This window comes from Mesoplodon bidens (genome assembly GCF_964165515.1).
Source record: "Mesoplodon bidens genome assembly, chromosome: 2".
NCBI classification, from domain to species: Eukaryota; Metazoa; Chordata; class Mammalia; order Artiodactyla; family Ziphiidae; genus Mesoplodon; species Mesoplodon bidens.
Genome location: NC_138177.1, coordinates 105231943 through 105245224, shown reverse-complemented (window position 1 = coordinate 105245224; position 13282 = coordinate 105231943). Strand labels below are relative to the sequence as shown.

General features: G+C 43.0%; 1 protein-coding gene across 6 annotated transcripts in view; it reads right to left on the bottom strand.

The window, feature by feature from the left end:
* TGFBR3 (transforming growth factor beta receptor 3) overlaps positions 1–10956 on the bottom strand; it is a 200822-nt gene extending 189866 nt beyond the window's left edge. For 2 of the 6 annotated variants that reach the window (XM_081226552.1, XM_081226551.1), the window contains exon 1: positions 10594–10956. The gene's annotated coding sequence lies outside the window, so the exon portion shown is untranslated. The remainder of the gene's footprint in view (positions 1–10593) is intronic. The other 4 variants (XM_081226555.1, XM_081226554.1, XM_081226550.1 and 1 more) reach the window with 3 other exon arrangements.
* Between the last annotated feature and the right edge of the window lie 2326 nt (positions 10957–13282).

Genomic DNA, 13282 nt, shown 5'->3' with positions numbered 1-13282 from the left:
TGCTTATTCTCATTTATTTATTCATCCAACAAATATTTATCTAGTGCCTGCTCAGTCAGTGCAGGACTCTTCTAGGTGTGAGGATTCAACAGGGAATAAAACATATAAAAATCCCTGCCCTTGTGGAGCTTACATTCTAGTCAGGGGAGACCGACAATAAACAAGATATGTAATTATACGTGAGGTAGAGATAAATGCTAAGAAAACAAATAAAGCAGAGAAGAGAGAAAGGAAGTATTTGGGAGTCTTTGTGGGTTTTTTTGTTTATTTTGTGTTGAGTAAGGACCTACAAGAAATGAGCTCTGTAGAAAACCATAATTCAAAAAGACACATGCACCCCAATGTTCACTGCAGCACTATTTACAATAGCCAGGACATGGAATGAACCTACATGCCCATCGACAGACGAATGGATAAAGAAGATGTGGTACATACATACAATGGAATATTACTCAGCCATAAAAAGGAATGAAATTGGGTCATTTCTAGAAACGCGGATGGATCTAGAGACTGTCATACAGAGTGAAGTAAGTCAGAAAGAGAAAAACAAATATCGTATATTAACGCATATATGTGGAACCTAGAAAAATGGTACAGATGAACCAGTTTTCAGGACAGAAATTGAGACACAGATGTAGAGAACAAACGTATGGACACCAAGGGGGGAAAGCGGCGGGGGGTGGGAGTGGTGGTGGTGTGATGAATTGGGAAATTGGGAATGACATGTATACACTGATGTGTATAAAATGGATGACTAATAAGAACCTGCTGTTCTTATTTTTAAAATAAATAAAATTAAATTCAAAAAAAAAGAAATGAGCTCTGTAGATATTTGGGAGAAAAACATTCCAAGCAAAGAAAACAGCACATGCAAAGGCCCTGAGACAGAGTGTGTCTAGTATGAGGAAGGTAAAGCAGGTCAAGCAGCTGGAGCAGAGTAAACAAGCCAGAAAGCAGAGGAGTGAGGTCAAAGAGGTAACAGGCAAGGGAGTCACCGGCTGGTTGTATAGGGCTTTATGGATCATTATAAGGATTGGGGTTTTTACTCTGAGAAAGGCAGGAACAAGAGAGTGTTTTAATCAGAGGAATAACAGCATCTGACTTAGGTTTTATCAGGGCCATTCTGGCTACTGGGTGGAGAATACTGCAGAGGGGCAGAGCGAAGCACTACTCCCAGCTGTGCAGACTTGGGCAGACCACCTAACCTCTCTGTACCTGGTTGTCCTCCTCTTTAGAGGGACCTGGAGAGAATTATTTCTAAGCCCCAATCTAATGCTAAACTCTATGATTCTGAGTTGATTATTTCCTTTGTCTTTTCCACAAAAGTTATAATTTATATCAGCTGTAAACTTGATCTTTCCCCCAAGCTTTAACAGAAATGGAACCAAGTTGAAGAATTTGACAACATGTATGTCATGCCCATGCCACACACCTAGGATACAAAGATAGTAAGACTCAATCCCGCTCTAGAAGTATACAATCTGGCAGAAGAAGAAAGTAAGTTCTCACGAGGCAGCAGGAGAAACGCTGCAAGAGAAATACAGAGAGGAAGCAACCAACCACCTGCCAGGGAAGAGCCATGTGAAGCTTCACCAGAAAAGCTGACCATGGAGATAGCCTGGATGAGTAAGCAGGGGGCCACAAGGAAGGAGGGAAAGGAGGGGATGCTAGAGAAGAGACCAGTACTAAAGAAACAGGGCATGAGAGCCCAGAGCATGCTCTGGAAACCATAAGGAGTCTGGCATGAGCACAGTGAGGTTCCCAGAAGAAGTGAAGGAATGATGGCTGAAAAAGTAGGCTGAGCTACATTGTAAATAACCAGATATCCCATGCCAAGGATAATGGAACAGCAGACACTTTTAAAATGTAAGAAAGGAAAACACAGATCTGTATTTTAGAAGGTACCAATCATAATGGATGAACAATTTGAGATAGAGATGCTGAAGCCTGGAAAACCAACTGGAATACGTCTGCAATAGTCCAGGTGAGATGATGATTTGGAAATGGAGAAGAAAATGTCAGTTGCAGGGTTTGACCTACAGGCCTATTTTGCCAATTCCTACTCTAGAGCTAAGATTGGTGTTTACATGATGGAGAAAAGTCAAAGGAATAATAATACGTCATGATAAGTTGAAAATTATATGAAATTCTAATTTCTGTGTCCACAAATAAAGTTTCCTGGAACTCGGGGAAAAAGAGAAAATGTCAGTTGAGATCTGCTAAAGGTAAGACACCATGAGATTTGCGGGATTCAGCTGGGGCAAGTAAGCAAAAGGAAACTGAGTATGCCTGAGGCTCCTAGCTTGATAACTGGTGCCACTTACTGACATGGGAAATAAAGGAGTTGAGACTGGGGACCACAGAGAAATTGTATGTCGGGTTTGGGACTTAGTTCTAACAATAAAACCTACAGAATAGCCAGGGAGCTGCTGGAAATAGGGTATAGCATATAAAACTGGGAGTTACTGGCATAGACGTGGTCACTGAAGCATGGACACATGAGCCACTGAACAACGGAGGAGAGGAGGGAAAGGGCAGATAGATACAAGCTGGAGAACGCCGACCCGCACGGAGCGAGGACTGCGAAGGAAAACTGAAGACAGGTCGGGCAGGAAATGGGGAAAACCAGGACAAGTAGTTCCCGGAAACCAAGGTAATAAAACGTGGGGGAGAGTAAAGCAGCAGATGCACCAAAGAGAGGACAATGAAGATGCTGACTGAAAACAAGCACGGAATTTTGCACTTCGCACCTTTTCTGGCGCCCGCCCATCACGGTCACGGTGCAGTGGGCGTGGGAGCCCGCCTGCGCAGACCGAGTTGTTAACCTGAGGTGAGAAGAAAAGAGCCAACAGCTGCACACCACTGGCCCCGACGGACTACGTTGTTATCAAAGATTCTGTACCATCAGGAAAGTTTTATTCAGCACTCTGGAGGTGTAAGGTGTGAGAAACAGGAACTAGGATCTGTTCGTGGTGATCTTCTGGCGGTAGAAAGGAGATTTCTTAGTTAACACCTGGGTCTCATGGGACCACTAATCCTGAAACTAGCAGCAGGCTTTATTTAAGAAAGGCTAGTTGCTTCCGACAAGTGCTGAGGACAATATCTTCACCCACACATCATCCAACTCCCAGTTAGGCTTCTCACCTCTGATTCTTCTCACACTAGCATCGCTAGTCTTTCTCCCTGAGCAGAGTGATGCTAATCCACAGGGACTACAACTCCGTTCAAAGCATAGTATAAAGTATAACAAAAAACCATAGCATCAACTATCTGCTATGATGCTGGAAGCCCATAACCTGGCACCATTCAGACAGAAAAAGGCTTTACCAGTAATACCAGCTGGGTCCCAAAACACTGAGACCAAGCCCCTCAGTCTCAGCAGAAGCTGCCTAACTGCTCTTCTGTTTGCTCTCTGAGAAACAAAAAGGAGCTGAAGGAGGAAGAGTCTTTAATCCTAAAATTATTCTTAATTTCCAATATAGAATGCTTGAAAAACATTTGAAAACCAACAGAATAACTAGCAGATTTTTTTTAAATGTGCATCTATGGTCCTTTCTCCTTTACCCTCTGAAAAAAAGCAACCCAACCCCCAAATGATCATTTTTCTTGGCCTAATTTCCCTATTTTTGTGATTTATAATTGGAAACAGGCTGTTTTTTCCTGGCTTCAGAGAACAGGATCTTCAGAGCTAAAAGAGTTGCCAACTACAGAACCTCAACCTTAGCAAAATTTCTTTTGCAAATCTCTTACCTGTATAACTACTTGAAATATATATGAATTCCAAAGAAAACATTTAAATGCTTATTATTATGCAAAAGTGAATTTTCTCCTAATAAATTAGACACTCCCCTCTCTCTCCTAGCCTCCCTACTCAGTTAAGCTAAGTGGGACCCTGCTGTGTGTTCAGTTATCTCCCATTTGAACATTACCAAATCCTCACCCAACAACGTATCTATATACGATACTTTCTGGAAGTGGGGTTTTTTTTCTTTTGGTTTTTTGTTTGTTTTTATTTAGTAGAACTGCCTCTACATGAAACCTCCCTGTTTGCCCACACTGAATGAAATTAAAACCTTGAATATCATAGACAGCAGCCACTCTAATAATGAAATAAAGATGCCTCGAACTAAAAAAGGCATAAGTACCAAAAAAAAAAAAAATGAAATGTATCAAGTAGGTCATCCTTCCCCTGGCTCCTGTGTCAAAAACATGATGCATCCAATGGCTGCACAGCATTGTAATGGATAAGTATGATGGACTCAAAACAAAAAGGCAGGTGCTACACATTTTTCGTGATTCACATGGTATATCATGAATACACAACAAGTAACTATCTCTATAAAGACACAAAAATAAGAAAACCAAGAGGAATGTCTGCTCAGAAAGGCTTTGACAAAAAGAGATAGAACAGCAATAGTAAACATGCCCATTTAGAAGATCAGAAACTTCTCCCACACACATAGGGAAGACCTTACACTGCACTGATGCAAAATGTATGTAATGAGTCAATGGTGCTTTCCCTCGAAGTTGATTTTGTGCCAGCCAACTGCACAAAGTAGAATATAACAAAATGCGACGTTTATTCTTTATGGACACTTAGAAGGAGAGTTTTGTGTTTGAGTATGTTTTGTTTTAAAGAAAAAAAAACAGAGAAGAGATAAAACAACACAGGGAGTATCACACAAAAGTACTTAGGGTACCACATGAACACAGGGTTTTGAGACTGGAATCTAAGTATTTCACCCCAAATAACCTTCCAAGTATTAAAAAAAAAAAAAGCAACATTCTGCTCCAGCAATCATCATACAGTTAATTATGAAATGAAATTTGCAAATAGCCACCAGTGTATTTTTGCATCCAATGACCAATTTCATATGTCAAAACACATAAATTACTAAAAATGCTAACTGAATTATACTCCCAAAAGGAAATCTTTTCACACACCAACTGAAATTAAGTATTCATCAAGTTTCCATTAATAAAATAGTATAATAAGAATTTAAAAAAAGAACTCCAAAGTTCTGCTAGACCCTCCACCTGGTCCACTTGGTGTTCTTACCCATCACTGGTGGTTAGTCATCATGCCTGTAAACTCCAGAGCTTCTCCCAGGGCAATCTGATCACAAGGAAAACTCAAGGACTAGGATCTGTAAAGACTATTTTCTAAAGATCATTTTTTTTTCAGGGACTAATCAACTTGAATGTGTTTTTACAAATGGTCCATCTGCAAATTCAAACAAAAACCTGACCTTCAGCATGTACCAGAAAAATGAATTATGTGCTTGGAAGGACATAACAAACAGCACCCAATTCTTCCTTCTTCTGCAAAGAGCACGGAATTCTTAAGTCCCCTTTCTCCCAGAGCCCAGTGTCTTAGAGGCAGGGAAAGTCTATGCTTCTGGATTACCATCCTTTTCCTTAAAGTGAAAACAGAGCTAATACTTCAGACTTGATTCTAAATTATTACTGTGGCAACAATTTAACATTAAATCCTAAAAATGAACTTTTATATCACTCTGAGTCCTCTTCCCAGACTTGAAGCTTTCGGCATTAAAGGAATTACCAGCACTAACAACAGACTTTAATCTTTTTTTTCTTATAATTATCTTGAACAGGAGATATCAGGATAGCCTAAGGGTGTGCTTCTGGAGCCCATGTTTCAGACCTTCAGTGATAATCTCAATTTTAAATATGGTCTCCATCCCTTATACCCCTACTTGTCAGCCTATTAAGTCTTACTGTTTGGCCTGGAAAACTGAAGAATAAAACAAGTAAAATAAGGTCCAAATAAGAGGGGCCTCAACGCAGAAATTTTATGAATGTTGCTTCAAACATTAAATACTGCACACATCTTGGTTGAGAAATAAAAATTTCTCCCTAAGAGAAGGAAGAATGCTCAGAAATCTGTGCTAAATCTTAAAACTTTGCAGAGAAAATAAATCTCAATGTCAGTTAACAAACAAATGTGCTATTTCAAAAGATATAAAAGAAATCTAGAAGTGGACAGAGCCCAGGAAATGGACCCAAATCCTTTTTTGTAAGGCACTTCCAAGCTGTGTTGATTTATTTCTGCTTTACTAGAAACCAAACAAATTAGCAAAAGCTTGTGTTTTATGAAATGCTACAAAAAGACAATGCTATCATTCCAAGTGTTACTCTGAAGATGTGGAACCAGAGAAATTACTGCCATGAATCTTGGTGCAGTAATTTTCTTCCAAAGCCACAAATGCCTTAGATTCACTCGTTTATATTCCAAACTATCCATGTTCCTAAAGGCAATATAAGATTGCTTTAAAGTTAAAGACCCTTAAAAACATTATCTAACTTGAGTCATGCAAAGTTCAAAAAGTAGTTAACATTTTTTAAGTTTCAAAATTTCAAAAGAAGTTGAAAAACATAAGAAAAACACTCCAGTGGACAGACTGATACAGTGATAAAATCATTTTCAAAATAAATGTTGAGTAAAAAAAAGAAAGAAAGAAAACAACGAAGACTGTCCTCATTAACTAATGAACCTGACGATTATAAGTAGTTTTTGTCCAATAGCAATGAAAGAAGAAAAACAAAACATTTTCAAAATGGATTATCAAGAAGAGGGGTAATTTTAAATGACCACAGAGCAAATTCATCCAGGAAAAACATTACAGCAATGTTAACAGTTAGCAGTCATCCTCTAAATTTTAACGGTTCTGTCTGTTAAGCTTAAGATGTAAATTTCCACAAATTTATGATCCCAAGAAATTGGTCATCACTTAGGTACTAAAGAAGCCAGCAGAGATCACCTTCTTAGTACTCAAAGGACATTTGAGTCCCCTAGGCACTTAGGCCCAGAGCAGGCCCTCAGAAAAGCAAGAGTCACCTGACTTTTACAAGATACAATCAAGTTTGCATGCAAAAAAGAAAGATTAATTCCTTTGAGTCTTCAAAAGAATGGGACAGGGCCTCCCTGGTGGCGCAGTGGTTGAGAGTCCGCCTGCCGATGCAGGGGATACGGGTTCGTGCCCCGGTCTGGGAGGATCCCATATGCCACGGAGCGGCTGGGCCCGTGAGCCATGGCCACTGGGCCTGCGCATCCGGAGCCTGTGCTCCGCAACGGGAGAGGCCACAACAGTGAGAGGCCCGCATACCGCAAAAAGAAAAAGAAAAAAAAAAAAAAAAAAAAAAAAAAAGAATGGGACAATAGTTCTCTTTAAGCAAAAAATTTTGTCAATGTGCATAGGCCTAAGCCCTAGGAAGCCTTAAGGCCTCCTGCTATCAGGACTGAAAGAGGATGGTTAATTTGTCAAACTCCAACACCAGGAACCTTAAGCCTATTAGGGAGTTGGGGCCTGATAAATGTTTGCTGAATAAGTAAACTAGATGAGACCCTGGAAGACTAAATTAGACTCTAAACAAAATGCTACTCTGAAATGTAACTGCAATGCTGAGGTTTAGAAAGAAAGAACTAAATTTGAAAGGTATTTTAAAATAGGATCCACATGCTTCCCTCGTGGCGCAACGGTTAGGAATCCACCTGCCAATGCAGGGGACACGGGTTCGAGCCCTGGTCTGGGAGGATCCCACATGCTGCGGAGCAACTAAGCCCATGAGCCACAACTACTGAGGCTGCGCTCTAGAGCCCGTGCTCCTCAACAGGAGAAGCCACCGCAGTGAGAAGCCCGCACACCGCAACAAAGACCCAACGCAGCCATAAATAAATAAATACATACATACATACATACATACATACATACATAAATGGGAACGAATTCTAAAAAATAAAATAAAGTAGGATCCACCTGACCCCTAACTTGGTAAATAAAGTTAAGTCCCTACTACCTCATACTCAAGAAACAAGAAAGGAAACTGGCCTACAAAATTCAGACAAAGGTTGAAAACCTTTTTTAAAAGTCAGTTTAACTGTTTTTGCAAGCATGTTGATTCCTAAATATGGTTTATATATTTATCTATAGACACACCGCATCTATACTAAACAAATATGATACTTCTGAACTATTGCCATACTAAAATACAAGCCTCTGAAAAATGCACTGGAATAGAAATGCTGTTACTCAGCATAACAATCCCTTATCGTCTTGCACTCAGATGTTAATGAAAAATGATAATGACAGGATTGTGAGTACACCAACCTCCCTGAGAACAAATTCACTATATCCAGTTTTCTACAAAAGACAAATGAGCATCATTACAAAAGGATTCACAATGGATCTCTCCAGACTCCCAGTTCTCCTAGATAATCTGAAATATCATTCAAAGTACACAAAATTATTTTACATATGCCTCTTAAGGAAAACAAATGGCAATAAACTGTGTGTGTACTTAATATCTGTCTGGACACCAGAGAGTTCTTGACATATATCCAACATGTAGGCCCTGTCCTCAAAGTCATTCTTAACAGTAATCAGTTGAAATTAAACCCAGTTCTCCATAGTCGACTCGGAAGGCAACTTGGTTATTTTGCTAGATAAAGCCACAACATTTCCATTCCTGAAATGTATGTTTAATACTCTAAAAACTGGTTTAGGTGCCTAACGGACATCAATACATAGTGTGTTATGCTCCCCCTATTGGTTAATATTCAACATAACAATGAATTCCCCAGGGGTCGCCTTTGAAGTGCTGGGGTTCAAAAGTAAGTTGGTGATTTTTATGTTTAAAAACATGAGCTGGATCAACAGTTGTTAAGCAAAGCTGCCATGTAATGGTCAGATTCCATCAAAACAGGAAAAATTAAAGTTGACAAATGACAAAGACAAACTGAAGAGCTGAAAACATGCTGAAGCCTTGAAACACTAAACAATGCAGAATTAAAGCCAAAAGCAGAGAACATCAAGAAACAGCAACATCCTTTAGCTGACACAATGGCATGAAATCAATTTCATTTTAATAGCCCTTAAGGGGGTAAGAATTATTTCCCTGCCTCCTGTGCCAACCCCAAGCTGTTTCCTAAGGAAGCCATGTAACACTGACCAACGATGTCCAGAGAATTAATAAAAGAAATGAAGATTAAAGATCCGAATTAATTAATACAAATCAGAGTTCTATGTATAATTACTTGGAGTCAGTTTCAGAGGAGTTGTAATTTGGCGCCCCCCTAGGCAGATCGCCTAAATTAATCACAGATACCTGATTTGTGTTTCAGGAGATTTGTGTTCAACTCAAATGGGAAGCTGAAGGATGGGAGAAGACGCCTGGACTCACTGCACACAAATCTGACTGCACTTGCTGCTCTCTGCTGAGTGACTAAGCTAGCCCTGGAGTCAGACAGAACTAACAGTTGTGTAATAGCTTGGGCAAGTAACTAACCTCTAGTGTCTTACCTGTAAAATAGGGCTATTAATAGTGTTTTTTTCCAGAGGGTTGGTGTAACGATTAACTGCCCTAAGTATTAGGAGAGTGTCTGGCACAGAGTTTGAGCCCAATAAACGTGAGCTATTATTATTACCGGAAATTAATAGCTAATTTCACACTGAAGTACCTGTTTGCAATCTAAAGTACCATTTCAGAAAAATTAAAAGGTCTTGACATGTGCTTTGCTACTTGTAGAGACTTCTCTCGTCCCAAACCGCTCGCTTACTTCTCTTGGAAGGGATGCGGGGTTCAGAAAAAGCCTGGTTCCCTATCTCAGTCTGTCATTCCTACCATCCCGTACCCTCCCTGCTCTTCTCGTCCCCACTGGGCTCAAGACAAGCACCTCTAAGAGCCATGCAGCGCTTGCCTGGCGCCGGGCATTGCTCTAGTACTTTATATATTTTAAATCATTCAATCCTCACAGTAACCTTATGAGGCCAATACTGTTATTATTCCCATTTCACAGCTAAGAGAAATTCCCATTTCTCTCAGCTCCTTTTGTAGGCACATTAAGTTCTACTCTGTCAAGGTAATTCAATCTTGACAAGCCGGTTCCCTACACTAAATGATTCTGGAAAGTGGGGCAAACGCCCTAATAAGAACAAGACTGCAAGAAGATTCTCCTAGCAACAGTCCACGTTTCCAGCGTATTCTAACCAAATAAACTGGCTAAGGTGGCTAGTAAGTTAACGCGGGAAGGAGGATTTTCTGCGGGGCTCCGAGCTGCAGCGCTCGGCGCCTCCAGCACCGCACCCCGAGGGCGCGGCCCGCAGGGAGCGTAGCTCACGTCGGTGCTCGAGTCCCGGGGCCGCAGCCTCTGCAACGGCAACTGCGTGCAAACCCACAACAAATCTCTCCCACCGACGCTGTCACGAGCGCAGTGGGAAGTGGCCAGCGCGCCCCGCGGAGGTAAGAAACTGCGGAAAGGAAGAGTGAGGGCAGGCGCGGAGTAGATGTCTTCGCCAGCACAGTGCAGCGCCCCGAGCGCTGCCCACCCCGGGGCGGCCGCTGCCCACGCACCTCGGAGTGTAAACACTAACAGACCAACGCCGCCCCCACAAGCCCGGGGGTCCGGGCGGCCGGAGCAACCCCCGGCCGGGAAACAGGCGCGGACCCCAGCGCAACGCCGACAGGCACCGCGCAGCCTGCAGAGCCCTCGGCCGGAACGGGTGCTGGGCTAGCGGTGCGGCCAAGGGCGTCCCGGCGCCGGCGGCAGTGCCGCGGGGCCGAGCCGGCGCGTACCTTGGAGGCGAAGTGTCAAGCGGAGATCCACCCGCCACAAGCTGGAGGAAAGCAGAGCGAAGTTTCCCCGCCCCGCGCCCGGCGGCGGCGAGCTCCGGCAGCTGCTGCGCCGCGGCGCAACTACGCCATCCGGACCCGCCGGGGACTTTCTCCTCCTGCAGGGAGCTCAGGGAATCGCGCAGGGAAAGTGGCCGGGCACGAGAGCCGCCGACTTCCCTCCCTCACTCACTGGGAAGAGGAAAGCGCCGCTCGGCGTCCCCGAAACCCTCGATTACCCCCATCGGGCCGACCCAGCGCACTCGCTCCCCCTCACACATGCGGGCGGGGACGGGCAGGACGCCACAGCAATCAGCGTGCGGGGGGAAGGGCGCTCCTCCTCCGCGGTCCCCCCGGGAGCTCCGGGCCGCTGAGAAACTCCTCCTCCCGCCGCCCGCCTCCTCTCTCTCTCCTCCCCCTTTTCCTCTCAGGCTGAAGGATGAACCCCGAGCGCTGCCACAGCTTGCCTTTCCCTTCGGACTGCGGAGGGAGGGAGAGGAGAGGAGTACCGGGAACTGCTGGGCTGCTGTGCGCCCGGGCTGGGGCGCCGGGTGGGGGTCCCAGTCGTCGGGGAAGAGCCGGATTGGGGCGGGGGGGCGGGGGGGGTGGAACGTGGCCGCGAGCTGCAGGGATTCCCTCCCTTAAACTAGGTCCTTCCAACTTTTCAGGGCTCTCTGGAAGAGTTAGTTGGGTTATTTGGTTCCCTCCGTCTTGATATAAAAATTCTAAAACCTCCAGTAATCTGATCACGCCCTCTTGCCCACTCGCTAGCAGAAGTCCCCACGCACACATTCATTCTGCCCCTGGTTGTTTTCCCACCTCCAATGCTGTTTGCTCTCTCAAGATGCGCTCTGATGGTGGGTCTTGCCTCCTCATCTTTAACAGCTGAGAGTGCATTACCCAGCCATTGCCCCCGCTCGCTAAATAAATGAATACAAATAAAGGAGTCAGGTCAGCGTTACTGGCATTACCCTAAGGTTGGCGCGATATAAGCGAAGCTGTTGGCGGCGTGCAACTCCCTGCATACATGCGCGGGTGAACTGGTCGCTGCAAGAGTTGACGAATGCTGTCATCGGTACGCCACTTTGATACTCCTTTTTTACACCCGGTTTGTCTATTAAAAGATATGCTTAAATCAAAGGGCACTGTTTTACCAAGAGGCTGGTGAAATGACTCTGGGCTGACAGGTTTCAGAGACCAGACTTCCAGTCCTGACTCTGCCCTTCGACGAGCTGTGGAACCTTGGACGATCGGCTTAAACTCTCCAAGTCTGTTTTCTCCTCTGTAAAATCAGGAGCTTGGCCTAGGAGACCTCTTCCAGTCCTAAAATGTTATGGTCCGAGGCCTTCAAAACGTTGGAGAGTACAATGGGGAGGTTTCTGATATTATTACTTACGCAGTATTATTATTTGGAAAGTTACTGGGTTTCCCTACTTGTAGAGAAGAGGAAGTGTTTCTCCTCCTTTTTCGCTTGTACCTATACATACAGAACTCACCCAATTGGAGATAGTTTGACAAAAGTCAAATCATTATTAATCAACTGGATTCCTGCAAAAATCTCTGAAATGAACAATTCATTCCTTACCAATATTTATTGAACACCGACTGTGTGAGAGGCTTGAGTTAGGCCTTGGAGAAACCCATAGGCATAATGCCCTGTTGGAGCAACAGTCTAGGTAGAGTTAGCCTCAGCTGTGATACAGTCTCTCTAGATTCAAGGCCTTAGATTTCTCATAGACTCAAATGACATAGTATTCGTGCCTCAAATTGTCAAGTTTTAGTTTCAAGAGCAGACATGAACACGTGAGCTGTGTTTGGATATTTAATCCTACATTTAAACATATCAATCACGTTAAGGATTTTTAATTTCTAAATAAGATGGCATAGAAGAAGAGAGAGAAAAACCAAGTCCTAGATAACTTAACAGTGTCTTGTCTTTAAAGAGTGATGAAGTAACTGTTCACAGTAGTCAGATTCTCAATAGTATAACCAGTTATGTGTAACTCAACAGTGAACACTTACTCTGTGCCAGGCAGAGTTCTAAACATTCTATACATATGAACACATTTACTTCTCACAGCCCTATAAGGCTGTATACAAACTGAGACCTATGTAGAAACCTACCTATATAATGAAGGCCTTACAACTTGCTAAGATAGTACAGCTAATAAGTGGGAAAGTCAGGATTCAAACCCACATCCATCTAGCTCTGAGCCCAAGTCTTCAACCAACAGGACATACCACCTGTCATCAAAAGCTTTACATTAGTGGCAAAATGAAAGGTTTGGGGGTTTGTTTGGTTGGCTGGGATTTTTTTTTTCTCAAAACATCTTTAAAATTTTGGACTATTTAATTATTTTCTGTAGATGATACGGAAAAACACAAGAAATTATATCAGTATTTGCAAAACCAACAATGTCTACATATGCGTTTTCTCTAAATCTTTACACTAATAATGTGATATTATTTGCAGAAATACAGACTCCTGAAGCACAGAGAAAAGGTTTAAAACAAACTAAAAATTCTGGTTCCCCAGCAAAGCTCTAGAAAAGGGGTTTCCCCTACATTTTAATAATGCAATATTAACTGATTTCTAGGGGGAATGAATCCTCTCCTTTCATTGGTCTCTTACAAATTAGGACTTTGTTCAAGT